Below are 18,428 nucleotides of genomic sequence, written 5' to 3' on the forward strand. Positions count from 1 at the left end.
GAAATTTAATTATGTGATTATAACTTATAAATGGTTTTCCTTGTGAGAAATTAACTTCTATATAAAACCAATTATTAAAATTAGATTGTATGAAGCTATTTTGTAAAATATTAATAAAATATACGTGTTCCATATTTGTTATTTTCATGTTAGAAGTTTAGAAAATATAATACAAACTGATCGATGTTGACTATTACATACGATCATGTTCTTTTGAGCTTTTGGGCAGAGTAGTGTTAGCAAAACGACATCTTTCAACACTACAGAGCATAGCAGAGCAAATTTCAGTATAGTATATAACATTATTAAGGCTTAGCTTAGGATTTGTTCTCTTCAACTTATTTCAGATACTTATTTCTTAATAAATTCATATTAGATTAGAAAATATTCAGATCAGACCAGATCAGAACTTTTGATTATCATTTACTTATTGCTAAATATCGTTAATTGCATATTAAATTTTTTTATAAAAATTACATATTTAAAAAGTTCATAATAAGACGAATCTAACAAGATCCATTTTGATTATATTTTTCTTTATAGATTAGTATTAAAATGCGGTCAAAGTTTATTAAATTGTTAAATCAAATCATAAAAATTCAAATCAGACTTTAAAAAATTCAGATCAGATTTACTTGTTTCAGGTGAATAGAACAAGTCCTTAGCGGCTCAAAAGAATAAAGTCGTACTGTAGTATTACGTGATCATCCATTTTGATATTTCTTTAACTTTTTTGCCTTTTGGTACAAGTATATACAAGTATTAATTTAGCCCCTCCCCTTTGCACCCACAAGACTACATCCTTGTGTTTCTCCATCATATTTGCATTATTAGATTTCATTCTCATATTGTTACCCTATAAAGTATAAACCGTGTTCTTAGATCTTTCATCAACACTTCAACGGTCAATAAAATGCACTTCATAATATCATACTAAGGGCATGTTCACTTCAGCTTAATTTCAGTACAGTTCAGTTCAGCTTCTAGTTATCGTCTCTCATAAAATATTCATCTCAGCTCTATTCAGTTCAGTTCCAATCATTTTCAATTCAGTTTAGCTCAATTCACTAAATATGTACATGCCCTAACTTTAAATAACAATTTATTTTTTATTTTTTAACATTACAGATACGTCAATGAATCAACTAGTAACATCAATTTCACCTACTTTTGCTAGTAAATCGTTTTGTATTTATGAAAACTCATTTTTACTAATTGAAACATAGCCTTAAGCCCTTAATTGATTAAGATTGAGTGTTATGACCATTAGAGATATTTTCATACTTAAACCAAGGAGAGAAGAAACTTATTAAGAGTAACAAATAGAAAAAAGACAAAATGGACAATCCACTGATTTTATGCTCACAAATAGAATTAAGAAAATGTGGAATGATGTAAAGGACAATTAAGGGGTGGATAATCGTTTGTGCCTAAGTTTTTCAGAGCACAACAACGTTGAGTTTAATTGGTGATACATACACGTGGAGTGTTAGGCTAGAAAGTGTAACCAAGTTGTGCACCAAACAACCAAAAATATTAATGGTGTCCAAAAACAAATCATCATCATTTCTTTCATTTCAATATTTCTTATCGATTGCATTTGCATGCTCTTTTGAGTCTTTTCCCATTACTTAGTAGCTTACATGGCTTAGTATAAATTTGATTAAAATGTCTTTTCTCCCTTTGATAGTATCATGTTGTCATCAAAACATTCGACATCTTTTGAAGGCTTTTATCTACTTAATCCATTCACGTCCTTAAAACTATAGAGAAAAGATAAGGTAATTCTTATCATACGAATTGATACTTACCGGGTCCTGTCCACAATAAATTATTATACACTTAAAATTTAATACTATCAAATAGTATAGTCATATTCTAAATAATATAATTATTTTTTAAGATGATATAATTTTCTTGTTGTGAGTCATATTTTAAATGATTAATCGTATTAAACAATTTAGTGACATGATATAATTATTTTTTGAATGACAAGGGTATAATCGTCACTACACTGTAGAATTGAAATAGTAACACACTTCTGGTTTTTAAAAGGGTAGAGATTTAATTACCGTTTGATTCTTTTTTTTCATGATAAATTCACTTTTTAAATAATACATTTACATAATCCGTTTTTGGATGATATAACTACTTTTGTAACGATATAATCACATTTTTTATGATATATTAGATGGTTGGGTGTACAATAAGTTATTATGCATCGGGTCTATTTTAGACTTTACCCTTACATAGTATATTTATTTGAGTACACATGAAATTAATCAACAACTATCTTTAATTATTTGAGTACACATGAAATTAATTATCTCTACTTATTTACTCTATTCTCTCTTTTTAAAAAAAAAACTTAGCCTCCATTATTCTTGATTTTTGAAGGGAAGCCCCAGCCTTTGTTTTTTCACTTTTTTTTTTTTTTTGGTTTATAATAGTGATTTCTCCCTCAAAAGAAAGGGTTTTGATCGCTTTCGAAAGACAAGGTTTTTCAATCTCCCTCGAAAGATATGATTTTTCTCCTATTTTGAGGGGCAAATTTTTTAGCTTAAAATCTAGGATAATAGATCTGATGGATTGCCTTGAAATTGTTTCGTTGATGAAAAATTATCTAGGGTTGCAAAGGTTTTCAATTTTTCGAATACGGTTAAATGATTCGATAGAAACCATCCTTGCGATTACAAGGGATTGTCTTTCCAACAAGACTGTATTTTTCAGCGATATAAGCGGGAGATGTTCCACATTGTAAGATCCAATTTGAATGAGTAAATAGGAAGTAAGCTAATTTAAATGAGCATGAGATAACCTTAAATGGATATTCAACTCCCAAGATATTTAAAGGTCATATCACACACTTATTGCTAAAAATATTGTTGGGTAAATAATGGAGGTTTTTGAACTATCTAGAATTGTAGCTAAATATTTGTATAAATTATATGATAGTCATTCTTAAAATGACTATCATTATGGTCTGTTCACATCACCTTAATTTAAGTTTAATTTTGTTCAGTTCTTAATTTACTTTTCTCATAAAATATTTTGTTCACTTTAGTTCAGCTTCAATCAGTTCAATTCAATTCAGCTTAGTTTAGTAAATGTGAACAGACCCTTATACTAATTTTTTATTGGCCAATTTTAATTTTTTTTTATGTCAAATTAACTAAAATGTTATTACTTTTAAGGAAAATTTGACATTTACTACCACTAAAATGACCCTCTTTTACATTTACTACCTGTTTTAAATTTTATTTTATTTTACTACCACCCGAATCCCATATTGTTATTTATCACCATCTCTTGCATTATACCGTTACTGTTCCGTTAGGGAGCCTAGCCACCCTCACTGCCACCGTACAACCACTTCTACTCCTTAACCACTCTCACTCCTCTCCCCGTTCTGGCGCCTAAACCAGTGACATCATCGCCACTCCTAGCCCCTCTTCGCCGTCCTTATCTCTCCTCTGCACCGTCCATATTGGCTATGGTGGTCGAATTTGGCGCTTGAATCATCAATTTCACCATCTTTTATCAAGAAATTAGCACAATTCACAAATTAAAAATCAACAAAACTTGTAGAAAAATAATAGAGCAACAACCTTTAGCTTTGGAAGCGATTCAAGAATCACGGATCGACGACGACGGAAGACGGCGAAGATTCAAGGATCTCGCCGGAATAACATCAGATTGTAGAAGAAGAAGAAGACGATTTTTGCGAAGTTGAGGCCATTGAAGAGGATTAGAGATCCCTGTGTAATAGTAATAGTAATTACCGAGTAGGATTGCCGATTTTCGATGGTTTGGGCGGTGCGATGGTGGAGCAACTGATATGTGGAGGTCGATTTGGGTTGTTTGTGATTGATTGGGTGGTGCTGCTGCTGTTATTGTCGTGTTGGTTGGGTGCTAGTGTTGGTGTTTGCTTGAGGTGGCTTTGAACAGGGGAGGTGACTCAGGTGAGGGTGATGTCGTTGAAATTGTGTGGTGATGGTGGTTGGTTTGAGGTGCTGTGCGGCTGCTTGGTGGGCAGGTATAGGGAGGGGGGAGGGTGGCTGAGAAGATGGGCCCACTTAACGGATTCTGTTAAGTGGTAGTGATATTTAACAGTGTGGGATTTAGATGGTAGTAAAATAAAATAAAATTTTAAACAGGTAATAAATGTGAAAGAGGGTCATTTTAGTGGTAGCAAATCTCAAAATTTCCTTATTTTTTTTAACATTTTATAATTAATTTCAGTAATAATAAAAACTGTTTTTTTTTTTTTTTTTTTTTAACTAACTCACCAAATGCCACACATCATCTAATAGATTGAGTGTTGACCAAAATCACTTGAAAATTTATGGCAAATTAGAACAGTGAGAATCAAACCCCTTCAATAACCTGAAGATCGAATTTAAAATCTCAATCTACTCGTACGGAAATCTATTTAAACAAAATATAGTTCAACATTTAATTTCATAATTATTTTGACCCGAATTTGAAAAGTCTAAAAGCCCAAAACTAGGCTTATTTCCAATGGATTCAAGTTAGGAGTTGTAGTACATTAGTATATGTAGTACTAATAATTAAGTACTAGACCATACTAGCATGTTAAGTGGTTAAGGGTATCCATCTTATAAAATAATACAAAAAAACTATTGCAATTATGGACGGTAGAACTAGAAATAATTTTATGAAGAGAGATTCTAAAGATTAAATTAATTGTTCCAAAGATTTATGAATCACTAATATTAGATTTGTTAGATCTTGGTTTCGATTGTACAGTTAGTGCTTAGTTACATTATCATTATTTATAATTTTCTTTACGTTGAACATAAATTGATGAACAATCTAATCCTTAATTTGTAACAAATTTTAATTAATTTAGACTTATGTACAGTTGTCTTACAGCCAACAACAGATCAAGACAAATTTATAATCTAAGAACAAAGGAGAAGTGGACAAAATACATAACAAAAATTATATATAAATCCCTAAAAAAAGGAATGTAATTAGTAGTTTTTTTTTTGTTTTTTTTTTGTTTATTAATTTGTTTTATAAGTCCAAAATACTCAATTTTAGCAGCCAACTGGTAGATTAGATATCATGAATCGTATATACATGAAAAATCCAATTTATCTTCGAGAATCTAGGGATGAATTAGCCAAATGGTGGCTTTTGGAAGAAATTTAAGACGTGCTAATGGATATCATCTAGAAGACTAGAATTATAGAAACCTTATTGGCTTTTGAAGTTGTATGTTTCACTGATAGTCTAAAAGATCGTCAATGTCATCTAAGTCAGTTGGTAAAGTTTTGAAGGAGTGATACTCATCGTATACCATACAAATTGATTTTCGTTTATATCATTACCCTTGAGCCTTGGAGTACTGGCTCTTCAGTCTTGATCTACTTATCCAAAATTATTACCCGTACAAAGGTAGAGTTTCCATCTCCCAATCACAAGCTAAGGTAGAGAGTTGAAGGGCCACAATATTGTTGGATTAAAGAGAGAAAAACCACGCTTTTTTTATTGTTGATCAGTTCACTCCATAAGGAGGTTGTGGCTTACAACGTTTGCCCACAAGTGGTTTGTGAAGTAGGCTTTTTATGTCTTCTTTATAAGAATATCAGCCTACTCCACAAGCAGGTTGTGGCCAACAACGATTGACCACAAGTGGGTTGTGGAGTGGACTTTTTGATGTCTACATTCATTCATCTTTTGGCATTCTCCTTCGTCTCTTGGATACTCTTGTAATCTCCCATTAAAGTGGTTGTTTATGGTGATTTAATCAACTTCTATATGATTCAATCACCCCTTTGATGTCTAGATTCATCCTCTTGAAACTTCATCCTTGGCTATAAAATTAGCTTGGTTATTCTTCATTGTTGATATACATCATACACAAAAAACTAGCTAAACACATTTGTTCTTTGGGCATAAGTTTATATGACTCCACCTCTCATCCAAAATTGCCTTTGAGTGAGAGTGGTGTGTAACCTTAAAGAACGTACCGGCGATACAATGTGCACCCCACTTGCGCCGGAATTCGTTTTCAAAGGAAGTGACGAAGTCACGCCACACCATCTTCCTTTTAATCAAACTATTGCAGTATTCATTCTATTATTCGTAGCCTTTGAAACACATATTTTACAACAAATATTTCATGAAATTGACGATGATTTTAAAATGGTGTAGTATCTTTGTAGTATAATGTTATTGTTATGAATTTTTCAAGGTGCATTTTGCTCACCTTTGAACAATATTTATGTGTATCAAAGTTGATCAAATCAAACGTACACGTAATGACTAAGCTAAGGTCCTGTTTTGATACGATTATTTTCGCTAAGTGTTATGCTTTTTATTCTTTTGTTTACTTATTTTAAAGTTTGTTTTTTTTTTTTAACATAAAAGTTTGGATTTACTTAAGCGCAATGACTAAGGGCCTGCTTTGATACGATTATTTTCAGTTCAGGTCAACTCTAATAAGTTCAGTTCGGTTCAATTCAGCTCTAATAATTTAAGTTCAGTTTAGTTCAGTTCAACTCCTAATTTCCTTCTCTTATAAAATGTTCGGTTTAGTTCAGTTTAGTTCAGTTCAACTCTAATAAGTTCGGTTCAGTTTAGTTCAGTTCAACTCTAATAAGTTCAGTTCAGTTCAGTCAATCAGAACAGGCCCTAATAAGGTGTTTTTAATTCATATTAGTTTTGGAAAACAAATAAATCCATTATTATTATTATTATTATTATTATTTTCACCCTGATAGAGCCCCATTGATCTTTTTGATAAGCGTTTAAGGTTTATCTACAGGGTAAAATCGTAGTATCAATAGCAAAATTGCTACTTCAGGTTTTCAAATATCAGTTTTACTGTTAAACTTATTTACGATATTGCAATTACTTTTAACTTGTACAACTTATTTTACTTTTAACCAAGCTTATATAAGAAACCCAACTATGCGACGTACTTTTTTACATCGTGGGTTAAAAGCCCAAAGAGTTTCAAACCGAAATAAATGTCTAAAAAGGTCCAACTATATATATACTAGTATATAAATTTTATCTTTAATTGCGTTGATTCGGTCCAGCGACAAATTAAAAAGCCCACTTTTTCCTTTCTTAGCATGAAGGCCAAGAAAAATAAACTTATGCATGTAGAAGTAGAATTGGCCGCTGGGCATGAGCAAAGCATGCACATTGCACAGGCTATATGTGATTAAACTCAATTTAGTGTTGAAAATAATACCATAGTACCTCAATAAAGGCCAATTGACCTGATTGGTAAAAAAAAAAACTTTATCCGACGACAATTTGGTAAAAGAAAAAAACTAATCATATGCGACAATTTGGTAAAAATAATAAACTCTGGCAACATTCAGCCTAAAAAATCTAATTTTTTTCGACAAACCATTTAAAATCTTATTTTCATTTGTTTTTGTGTTTTTAAATTTATTTTTCCCATTCTAAATATCGAATTAATATGTCATCCTTTTTATTTTGCTAAATATAATTCCGATAAAGGGGTATGAAACTTAAGTGAAAATTGATAGTGAAACATTTTTTTTTCTTGAAAAAAGGGTTGGTAAAAATAAAACACGAATAACGAATTAAATTAAGCATTCGCAAGTAATTTGTCAGAAATTTTTGTATTTTTTTGGCTTAAATGTCGCCTGAGATTATTTTATTTACCAATTTGTCTTTTAGAGTTAACTTTTTTTACCAAATTGTCGCTAAAGTTATTTTTTGGAGCAAAAGGGGACTCAGTTCACTTTCCGGTGAAATGTGACCTTGGTTGTCGTCAAAAAAAAAAAAATGCAATCTGGTTTCCCTTTGCCAATTTTTTTTTAAAAATTTTTATCCCAACAAAAAAAGTTGTTATAAATGGTTTTTTCTGACAATATTTCCTTATTATTTACTAGATTTATTTAGTCTCAATAATAAATTCTATTTTGAGTATATTATGTGATTTATATATTTTAAAAAGTGTTCTGATATAAATATATAGTGAAAACGTAAATTAAATTGAGGAATTAAACGAGGTAAATGCTTAAGTAACATAATAAGTGGTGTTTAGGGTAAAAATTACCCATGACAAATGGACCAATCCGGACCTGCCACGTGTCCACCACGTGGGCCAATCAGCGTCCGCCACTTGTCACCCTAAGAGGTCCAACATGGACTAATCAGGCCACGCCACGTGGCCTCCCATATGCCAAATAGGCAAAATGGCCACCAAGGCCCAAAGTCCGAGAGAAGCCCAATTTGCCCTGGTTAACTTAAACCTAGGATTGGCACGCTTCTCAAGACTATAAATACTTAATTAATCCTCATTAAAGGGGATCCAGCAATTGATGACTCTCACCTAGAGAAGTCTAAACACATTGATCACTCCTCCCCTAGAGGAACCAGATCTCCCACCTTTACTTTCCGCATTTATTACTCCTCAAACAAGTACTAACTTGACCGTTGGAGGCGGAGCTCCCACCACAAGGAGTCTCCGTTGTTTTGCAGGTACAGGCGCAAGGATACCAGTCCCGGAATTGTAACTCTCCCGCAGGACATCAGAAAACCCCGAAACATTTTTGGCGCCGTCTGTGGGGATCGAACCCACGACCACGTAAAGAGCCGTCTAGTTCATATAAGCAGGCGACATTCACAGCTAACTCAGTAAACGAATGCGGGACTATGAAATGCGTAGCATACTTCCCTACACCTGGGAGTTTAAGAGTGGTCGCACAAGTTGTGATACGACACTTCAAGGACAAGCGTCTCTAATAAGCAGCTGAATGGCTTCGCTCATATAAACAAGGGCTATTTGATGTAATTGTCTCTCCTAGACACCTGATATATCAAAGCTCCCAAGCAGTGTGGGTCCTAGGCTCATAAAACTAAACCAATGAACCATTGAAATTGCATAAATTTGTGCCAGAAGCTAGCAAGCAAAGGCACAACAAGACAAGAGTGTGTTCGTTATGCATGGAAAAATACACAAGACGGGAGTGGACGTCTAATCTTGAGAGTTTGTAAATTTTCATAACAGGCGGCTCTCGCTACCATCACAAGTCAGGCTATACGGCAATTAAAAACAGTCGGCACATCACGGCAGAACCAGCCGGCCTTTGAAATCATTGACAAAGTACAAGGTGGAGCATGGGCACCTATGATTAAAGCATCCGGCAGTAGCACAAGCAAGGGGCGAAAGCCGTATGTTTGATAGACTCCTTGCTGAGTAGAAAACTGAAGATGAATTAGAAACACAAGCGGCATAATAAGCCACCTGTGAATATGCAAGCTATATACAAGTGGCTCGGCAATCGACATCATACAACAGGCGACATGCCAAATGATTATTGAAAACACCCCCTCGTATCTTGGTGCTATGAGAGAGCCAACTCTCTTTGATCAACCACCAAAGGAGACCGGCACCATGCTTGGCCGGATGTGAAGCTTGAGCAGGCGGCATGTAAAGCGTCGTAGCTCAAGCAGCCGGCCTCAAAACCCAAAGAGTAGTCGATTGCTTGTTCATTGCAAGCATGTGTGGGGCTTGACGCCTTGCATATCGTATAAAACCTGCCGCATGATTATTCAGGAAGTCTCATCTTATGTGTGAGTTGTCACCATAAGCACATTATCATTATTATGATTGCAAGTAAAAAAAAAAAAAAAGGAAAAAATTGCCTAAGGTTAGTAAAACCGGCTGTTTAGGAGGCACCCTATTGAAGACCGTCTCCCTTCTGTTTAGGCGGCACCTTACTGAAGACCGTCCTCCACTTATTTGTGTGACAATCTATCAAGCAAGAGAGGCGGCATGAATAGTAGCCGACCCCCTATACAATGAAGTCTCGTAGCTATGAAAGCAGCTGACTCTCATTAATAACACCATCCATCCTTTATGGAAGGGAACTAGGTGATCCATCTGCTCTAACACTTGAAATGATTTCAATACTTGATACTGATTCAGAGGGGCATGCCACTTGTACCTTTACAGTTGGCTACTCTCCATTGAGTATTTTACTCTTATCTACAGAGGGGCATGCCGCCTGTACCTTTACAGTCGGCTACTCTCCATTGAGTATTTTACTCTTTATCTTCAAAGGGGCATGCCGCCTGTACCTTTATGGTCGGCTACTCTCCATTGGTTATTTTACTCCACCAGAGGGGCATGCCGTCTAGACATACAGTCGGCCACTCTCCATAGAAGAGGGACGGTTGTTTCCAAAACAGACAACCACCCCCTTATACTTAGCTAAAAAAGATTAGGGCCAGGCCGACCATGTGCCTAAACAAACGGCTGCCCTCTTCTTACTTAGCACCTACGTTCGCCAAGAACTAACCAAGGCCACAGGCCCAATGATCAGCCCAGGCGCCAGGCCGACTGATCCTCCCTTAAAATTAAACTAATACGACTTGTCCCAACATAATAGCAGGCGTCCGGCGGCATCCCTCCGGATGAAATTCGTCGCAGAGAGCAGCTCTCTTTTGGGTGGAACATTGCTCTATAAACTAAGTACACGGCACCTAGACGACTGTCCCCAAGGACAACCACGTAGCCGTTTTTGAGACAAGGATAACTCTATCACTAACCAAACCAGTGGTAGCATTTGACATCTGAGTCGGATGACCCCTTGTATTACTTGGGATAAATGCAGGGGGTACCTCTTGAGTTAATAGCCAACAAACATTGGCGAATCAAAAGGTTCAGCCGGCCTCCGCCGCCTGGTACCTCTACTACTCAAGCTAGAGTGTGACGGAGACTGAGTAACTCCCATGTTAACTCATAGTCACTCTCTCAAACTTAGTATGGAGCCTAAAAGGTATGAGTCGCCCGCCTGTTTTTAGCAAACAGGGGCTCTCAACCACTACTCTTGCTAGGTTAACAACCTTTGAGTTAATAGCCAAGAAAAACTTGGCGAATCAAGGGGACTATTCGGCCCCCGCCGCCTGGCTTCCCTACTACTCAAACAAAAGAGGCCAACGGCCGAATAATGCTAAATGCTTACCCCTTGTGCAATAGTTGACAGTCCACCTGATCAGGGGCTATCTGCATCTGTCTAGTTCGGCGGCAATCATTATTATGATTGATTAACCTTGAAAATGTCATACCGCCCAAGGTTTCAAAATTTTCTAAGTTAATCAAGTCCATCTCCCATTAGAACTAGACAAGATGCCGACCTAGCAAAGCTTCGAGGGTCTAACTTTCGAAAGGAGCAATCCCTCCTGGAAAGAGAAATTACTCCTTCCGAGGGGCAAATGTTTAGGGTAAAAATTACCCATGACAAATGGACCAATCCGGACCTGCCACGTGTCCACCACGTGGGCCAATCAGCGTCCGCCACTTGTCACCCTAAGAGGTCCAACATGGACTAATCAGGCCACGCCACGTGGCCTCCCATATGCCAAATAGGCAAAATGGCCACCAAGGCCCAAAGTCCGAGAGAAGCCCAATTTGCCCTGGTTAACTTAAACCTAGGATTGGCACGCTTCTCAAGACTATAAATACTTAATTAATCCTCATTAAAGGGGATCCAGCAATTGATGACTCTCACCTAGAGAAGTCTAAACACATTGATCACTCCTCCCCTAGAGGAACCAGATCTCCCACCTTTACTTTCCGCATTTATTACTCCTCAAACAAGTACTAACTTGACCGTTGGAGGCGGAGCTCCCACCACAAGGAGTCTCCGTTGTTTTGCAGGTACAGGCGCAAGGATACCAGTCCCGGAATTGTAACTCTCCCGCAGGACATCAGAAAACCCCGAAACAAGTGGCACATTATTTAATGTTAGTTTCTTAATTATTTAAAGATTTTGCTATATTGAATATATATATATTTGATGCTATGCTATAATGAAATTATGAGTGTACAAAAGAACCTCAAATTATTAGGGTGATAAAATAAACTTCTCAAAATATATGAAAATAATTTTCAAAAGAGGAATAGAGAATCAGGTTAATAATAAAAGGATATATGAAGGTATTGAATGTATATGTAAATTTGCATGGGCGGACCCACTAAGGAACAGGGGGACGACTTTCCCTCAACTTTCAGAGAAAAAAAACAGAGGAAAAAGAGAAAAAAAAGAGTAAAAAGATTTCGGAAAAAAAAATTGGGAAAATCAATTACATAATACTAAAAGCGAATCTGACATGACACTTGTCATGTCCTGATTAAAAATTTTCCCGCCACTTTTTTCTTTCCAATTTTTTTCTTTTTTGTACAAAATCTTCATTAATATTATTTTATATATCCTATGATATTTAACTTTCAATTTGGCAACTATATACGAAATATATTTTATATGCATATCTTTCAAATTTTTTATAATAGGTATTTTTGTATAATAAACAAACACATAATAAGGTAATATATTAGAATAATAAACTGTACTACTCCCGTGCTTCGTATCATTCTACAACGTACTTTTTTTTTGAAAGTTTTTTTTGCTCTAACCAGGATTTGATACTTTAACTATTATCATATATTTATTGATATTTTTTTTATTTTTTATAATACTCCCTTCGTCCCCTTTTGATAGTCCCTTATGGACATTTTTCACAGAAATTAATAAACACAAATAAGAATAGTAAAAGTACATTGAAAAAGTAAATTGACATTGGGTATGAAAAAAAGTTGAAAGAGAGAAAGTAATAAAAGTACATAGAAAAATAAAATTTACCTAGAAAATTTTAATTTGCACAAATATTATTGCAAATTATTGGAGAAAATTTTGGTAAAAAATTAATATTAATGGTTGTTGGAAAAAGCAAATGGGGTGAACATTTTGGGACTAAAATTTGTCCATAAGGGACTATCATTTGGGGACGGAAGGAGTAATAACATTACAATTCAATAACTATAAACACAAATATAAAACAAAATGAAAAAATCATGATTATTAAATTTTATAAAAATTAGTCAATTAAATTTGTAAAACATTGTGCCAGTTATAGTATGCTACTCCGTATAAAATATTGTGCCGGTAAAAACATGCCAATAAAATAGGGACATATGGGCATATAAAAAAAAATTATTGTTGTATTAACATTATAATTCACTGATTCATAATTTGATTAAGTAAAAACTGTGCGTTGCACGAGATTTAAACTAGTAGTTATATACAATTGAGTGTAAGAAAAAAATAAGAAGTTGTTGGTTGTGGGCAGTGGCGTATCTAGGATTCCCGAACAGTGGGTTCGGAATCAAAAAAAGGAATGAACATGCATTAATTAAAGATTCAATACGTAAGTTTAGATTTCGGATTATAAATGGATTACACTTAGAAATTTGGAAAAAAAAAACTAAAAAAACATTATTCGAGTTTTCATACTTTGAAAGCGTATCAATACATTATTATCACTAAATCTAACACAACTTATTTTTTTACATAAGTTATTGATGAAAACACTCATGATTCGAACCCCAAATTCATTGTGTTAAAGGACCAACTCAACCAAAAGCTTAAGCTTATGGTTGAGGCCCATGAATATGTTTTATACTCTATCGACAATTTAGAAGAAAGAGTGAATAGAATGGTTCGACTTCAAAAAAAATTTCCTACTTCACTTTTGAGTAGAGTTGATATTGGCACCACATTTGTAGAATTATAAAACGTATTATCATCTTGCAAGTTATCACTAGTAAGTACCGTTTTTTTCCACAATTTAATGGCGTGAGAATCAATTACATCGAATGAAATTTTCAACTTCTCCGTTATATAATTCTTCACAATTATATAATTCTTCTTATCTTGCTTATCAGTCCAACTTATTGCGGAAACATATGTATTCTCATTCTTTGAGTGATTATAAAAAAGAACATTTAATAGTGTCGCTCCACTCGATTCTTTGAAAAATGTTTGAACCCAATAGCTAGCAATATTGAAGAAAAATCACGTCTGGATTACATGTTCTGTCATTCTGTTTTCGAAAAGTGGGGCGTAGCTCATCATTTCAACAATGTCACTGTTTTGCTCTAATGATAGCAAGAAAGTTGTTTCGACTAATGCTTCCTCAAATGTTCCATTCATCATTTGATATTTTGGGTATATCAAAGCATATTTACTAACAAAAGCCAAGGTTTCTGTGTTGCATCACAATTTTAGTGCTTTGTATAACTTAACCCTCATTTCCAAAAACAATGAAATTCAATTTAAATGGGCCCAGGAATATGTTTTATACTCTATTACATTGTAAAGGATTATTAGGATGCGAACCAAAAACTACCACTGGGCTACACGCTTACATGATGTTATATATTGCGAAATTATTAAATTTAACCATTGTTTATTTTTGTTTTTTTTTTTATTTTTAATTTTTATTCAAAAATTCAGTGGGTTCAATGAACCCACTTGAACCCAACCTGTATCCGCCACTGGTTGTGGGCTAGAAACAATATGACAAGGGGGCCAATATGATATTCACCTACATCTGGGGTTCGAATCCCCTTGTAACACTATATTTAATTAGGTTATTGAATATGTATAATTAGGTTATTGAATATGTATAAGTGATCAACTTATGAATGATTGTTTGGTTACTTTCATTGAGAAAGAAGTGTTTTTACAAGTGCCCGATGAGGATATCATTGGTCGATTTCAAAGAATGAAGACTCGGAGGATATTTTAGTAGTATGTAACCAAATTGTATTATTCAATGGATTTTGGGATTGTAACTTTTTAGTATTAAACAAGTATGTACCCGAATTATTTGTATCGTGTACCCGTTTTTTAAAAAAACAAGTTGATGTTAGTTAAATTATCAAAATTGTCCCCACATTGTCAAATTTCTAAGTCCGCCACTGTAAATCTGTAAAATGCTTGTATTTGCTTTTTTAGATGCTTAAAATTGAAGCCATCTTCTCCCATATATACTTGTTGTTCGGTGGTGGAAATGGTTAGTAAGGTGAAATTAAGTCGGCTAACAAAGTGATCAAGTCTTCAAGATGTGTGTAGATGTAGTATAGAAGCTTCGGTTCATAATCAATTACTCCACATTTGTAGAAGCTCACTACTAATTTCCAAAGTTCCACACGACTTTAGATATTTCCAAAGTTTGGCAAAAATATTTTGGGCCTAATGAAGTTTTTGGGTCATTTCCAACATGATTAAGTTTGGCAAAATATTTTGGGCCTAATGAAAATTTTGGGTCATTTCCAACAAATAGTCACGTGTAATCTTCAAATTTTTGGGCTATTTCCAACAAACAATCATGTATGTGTAATCTTTTCAAAGCATATTTTCAATATATCAACTTATTATAATTTTTTTTAATTACTTATTATGTTAAAAAAAATAAAAAATTACTTATTGATAATGATTTGTGTTAATTACTAAATTTATTCGTTGACATATTGAAAATATGCTTTGAAAAGATTATCTTTCGGTTTAGAAAATTCATCATAACCATGATATAAAGTGTTCGATTAAAGACTATTGTCTAAGGTTGTAAACGAATTATATCTATGTTGAGCCTAATCTAAGGAAGGTAGGGTTGTGGGTAGTTACCTTGGTAAATTCAAAAGCTCTAAACACCGAAGTTCATTGTCGATTAAGTTATTGGTCAAAACTCTCTCATTAAATTATTATTATTGTGAAGCATGGTGGGCTTTTAAAATTTAAGTTAATTTATTTTGATATATAAAGTAGTAGAGTTGTGATAACTGGTATCGGCAAAAGTCATTATGCAATAATAAAATGATCTTTAACATTATTGTAATTAAGTATTCACCCCCCCCCCCCCCTTTTTTTTTTTTTTTACGAGAAACGTTGTCAAACTTTATTAAAACAGATTCAAAACCTCAAAGGTTATAGCATCTAAAGCACTCACAGGGAGTTATTCCAGCCACACTCGTAGCTCATCATAACACTTGCTTAATTGTGCAACCCTATGAGTGTTACAGCAAAAGGGTATTTTTGTCAGTTTTGGCGGGAAAATTGGTTAGCTGAGTTTGTTAATCATTTTTGTCCTTTTCCAGGTTGTTAGAAAATAAGATTCCTTTTGTTTTTGCTGTTAAGATTAATTAGCTGGCTATATAGGGTCATGCTTTGTATTAAGTTTCATTATGAATTAATACACTGAATCTTCTCCCTATCTCTCTTCTTTCTCTCTCTATTATGTTATTCCCTTTCTTCTCTAAATTTTCCATTGATTTAACCCGAGAAAACTCTGTATTTTCTGGGTTGAAATCTTCATCTGATTTCACCCTTAACAGTGGTATCGGAGCCTCCGCTATATTTCTCTGCTTTCTACCAGTATGGCACCAACTCTCACTGCGCGAGTTGGTAAAATGGAAGCTCAGCTTGCAGAGAAGCTGGAAGCTCAGACTACTGCGTCTGCTGCTGCTTCAGATGCTTCTGCCCAGAAGATCGAAGAACTCTTGGGAATGTTGCATCTCATGAAGGATCAAATAGCACAATCAAAACCTGATGATCGAACTGTTCAGCCTAAACTGGGGTATAATCCTAAACTAGAATTTCCAAAATTTGATGGTAGTAACCCTAGGATCTGGATTAAGAAATGTTGCAAGTATTTTGATTTGTGTAAAATTCCTGAGAATCAAAAAGTTGATCTAGCATCTTTGAATATGTCTGGTAAGGCTGAAAACTGGATTTCTAGTTATCTGGCTAATCGAGTCAGGGTTGATTGGAGTGACTTTGTCATTGATCTTACCACACGGCTTAAGGATGAAAAGGGAATTAATGTGGTAGAAGAGTTTAATAAGTTACAACAGAGTGGTAGTATTGAATCATTTGTTGATGAGTTTGAGAATTTGAGATCCATCATGCTGCAAAATAATATATGTTTACCTGAAAAATATTTGCTGGAAAGTTTTATTGGTGGTCTTAAGCCTGGGCTCAGACCATTTTTTAGAGCTTTCAAACCCCAGACTATTGTAGCTGCTGTAGAGTATGCTAGACTGCAAGATGAATCCATCCTTGCCAACTCACAAAGAGCTTACAAACATACCATTCAATACCAAAAACCTTACCAAACACCTAGCTACAATTCTAAACAACCACCCTTACTACCTACTCCTTCCACCCCACCTTTAACTTAACCCAAAATTACTTCAAAACCTTACCAAAAACCCAGATATGTTCCTGCTGATGTTAGAGCTGAGAAAATAGCAAAAGGATTGTGTTATTACTGTGATGCTCCATATGATAGGAATCACAAATGTCAATTCAAGGAACCTCAATTGTTCACTATTGAGATTCCTGGGTTGGATGAAGTGGATTATGTTGTAGTACAGTTGGAAGAGCAAGGGGTTGAGGAAGAGATTGAGCATCTTGATCCAAGAATTTCTTGCAGTGCCTTAACTGGTGCACAAAGTTACCATACCATGAGAGTAACAGCTAGGGTAGGTGATACCCTTCTGCATACCTTGATTGACTCAGGGAGAACTCACAACTTCCTGGACACTCATATGGCCAGTAAATTGGGGTGTAAGGCTGAACCCATTGAAGGTCAAGCTGTCATGATTGCAGATGGTAATCAATTAGTTTGTCACTCTATTTGCAGACAGTTTACTTGGTGTGTTGGAGGTAAGGAATATGTTACAGATGTTATGCTAATTCCCTTGGGCAACTATGATATGGTTCTTGGTATTCAATGGTTAAGTACTTTGGGTTCAATCTCTTGGAATTTCAAACAGTTAACCATGAAATTCCACTTCAATGGTGAGGATATTGAGTTACAAGGAATTTCCCCTAAGAAGCTCAAGGTGTTAGCAGCTGGTCCCTCTCAGAAGTTAATGTCTGCTGCTTCTCAGATTTGTTTGATACAGGTGTCTGACAGCTCTATTTTTGCAAGTTCTTGTATGGTGCAATTGTGTGGTGGGAACAAGGAACACCATGAGTTGCAAGAGCTGAAACAAAGATTTTCTGCTGTTTTTGAGGAACCTGAAGGGTTACCTCTCAGCAGAGGTGTTTTTTATCATAGAATTCATCTTGAACAAGGTGTGGGAGCAGTGAACATTAGACCATATAGATATCCATTGAAACAGAAGGATATCATAAAGCAATTGGTGCAGGAAATGATGGATAGGGGAATTATACAGTCAAGCACCAGTCCATTTGCTTCCCCTGTTATTTTGGTGGGGAAGAAAGATGGCACATGGAGATTGTGTGTAGATTACAGGGAGTTGAACAAAAGGACTATTAAGAACAAGTTTCCCATACCAGTCCTTGATGTGCTATCTGGAGCAGTGGTTTTCAGCAAATTGGACTTAAGGGCAGGCTATCATCAATTAATAATACATCCCAATGATGTGTTCAAAACAACATTTAAAACCCATGAAGGGCACTATGAATTCTTAGTTATGCCATTTGGCTTAACAAATGCCCCTTCCTCTTTCCAAAGTTGGATGAATGCTGTGTTCAAACCTTTGCTGAGAAAATGTGTTCTGGTGTTTTTTGATGATATTCTAGTTTACAGTAAAAGTT

Source organism: Chenopodium quinoa, unplaced genomic scaffold (assembly GCF_001683475.1).
Source record: "Chenopodium quinoa cultivar QQ74 unplaced genomic scaffold, ASM168347v1, whole genome shotgun sequence".
In the NCBI taxonomy this organism is placed as follows: domain Eukaryota; kingdom Viridiplantae; phylum Streptophyta; class Magnoliopsida; order Caryophyllales; family Amaranthaceae; genus Chenopodium; species Chenopodium quinoa.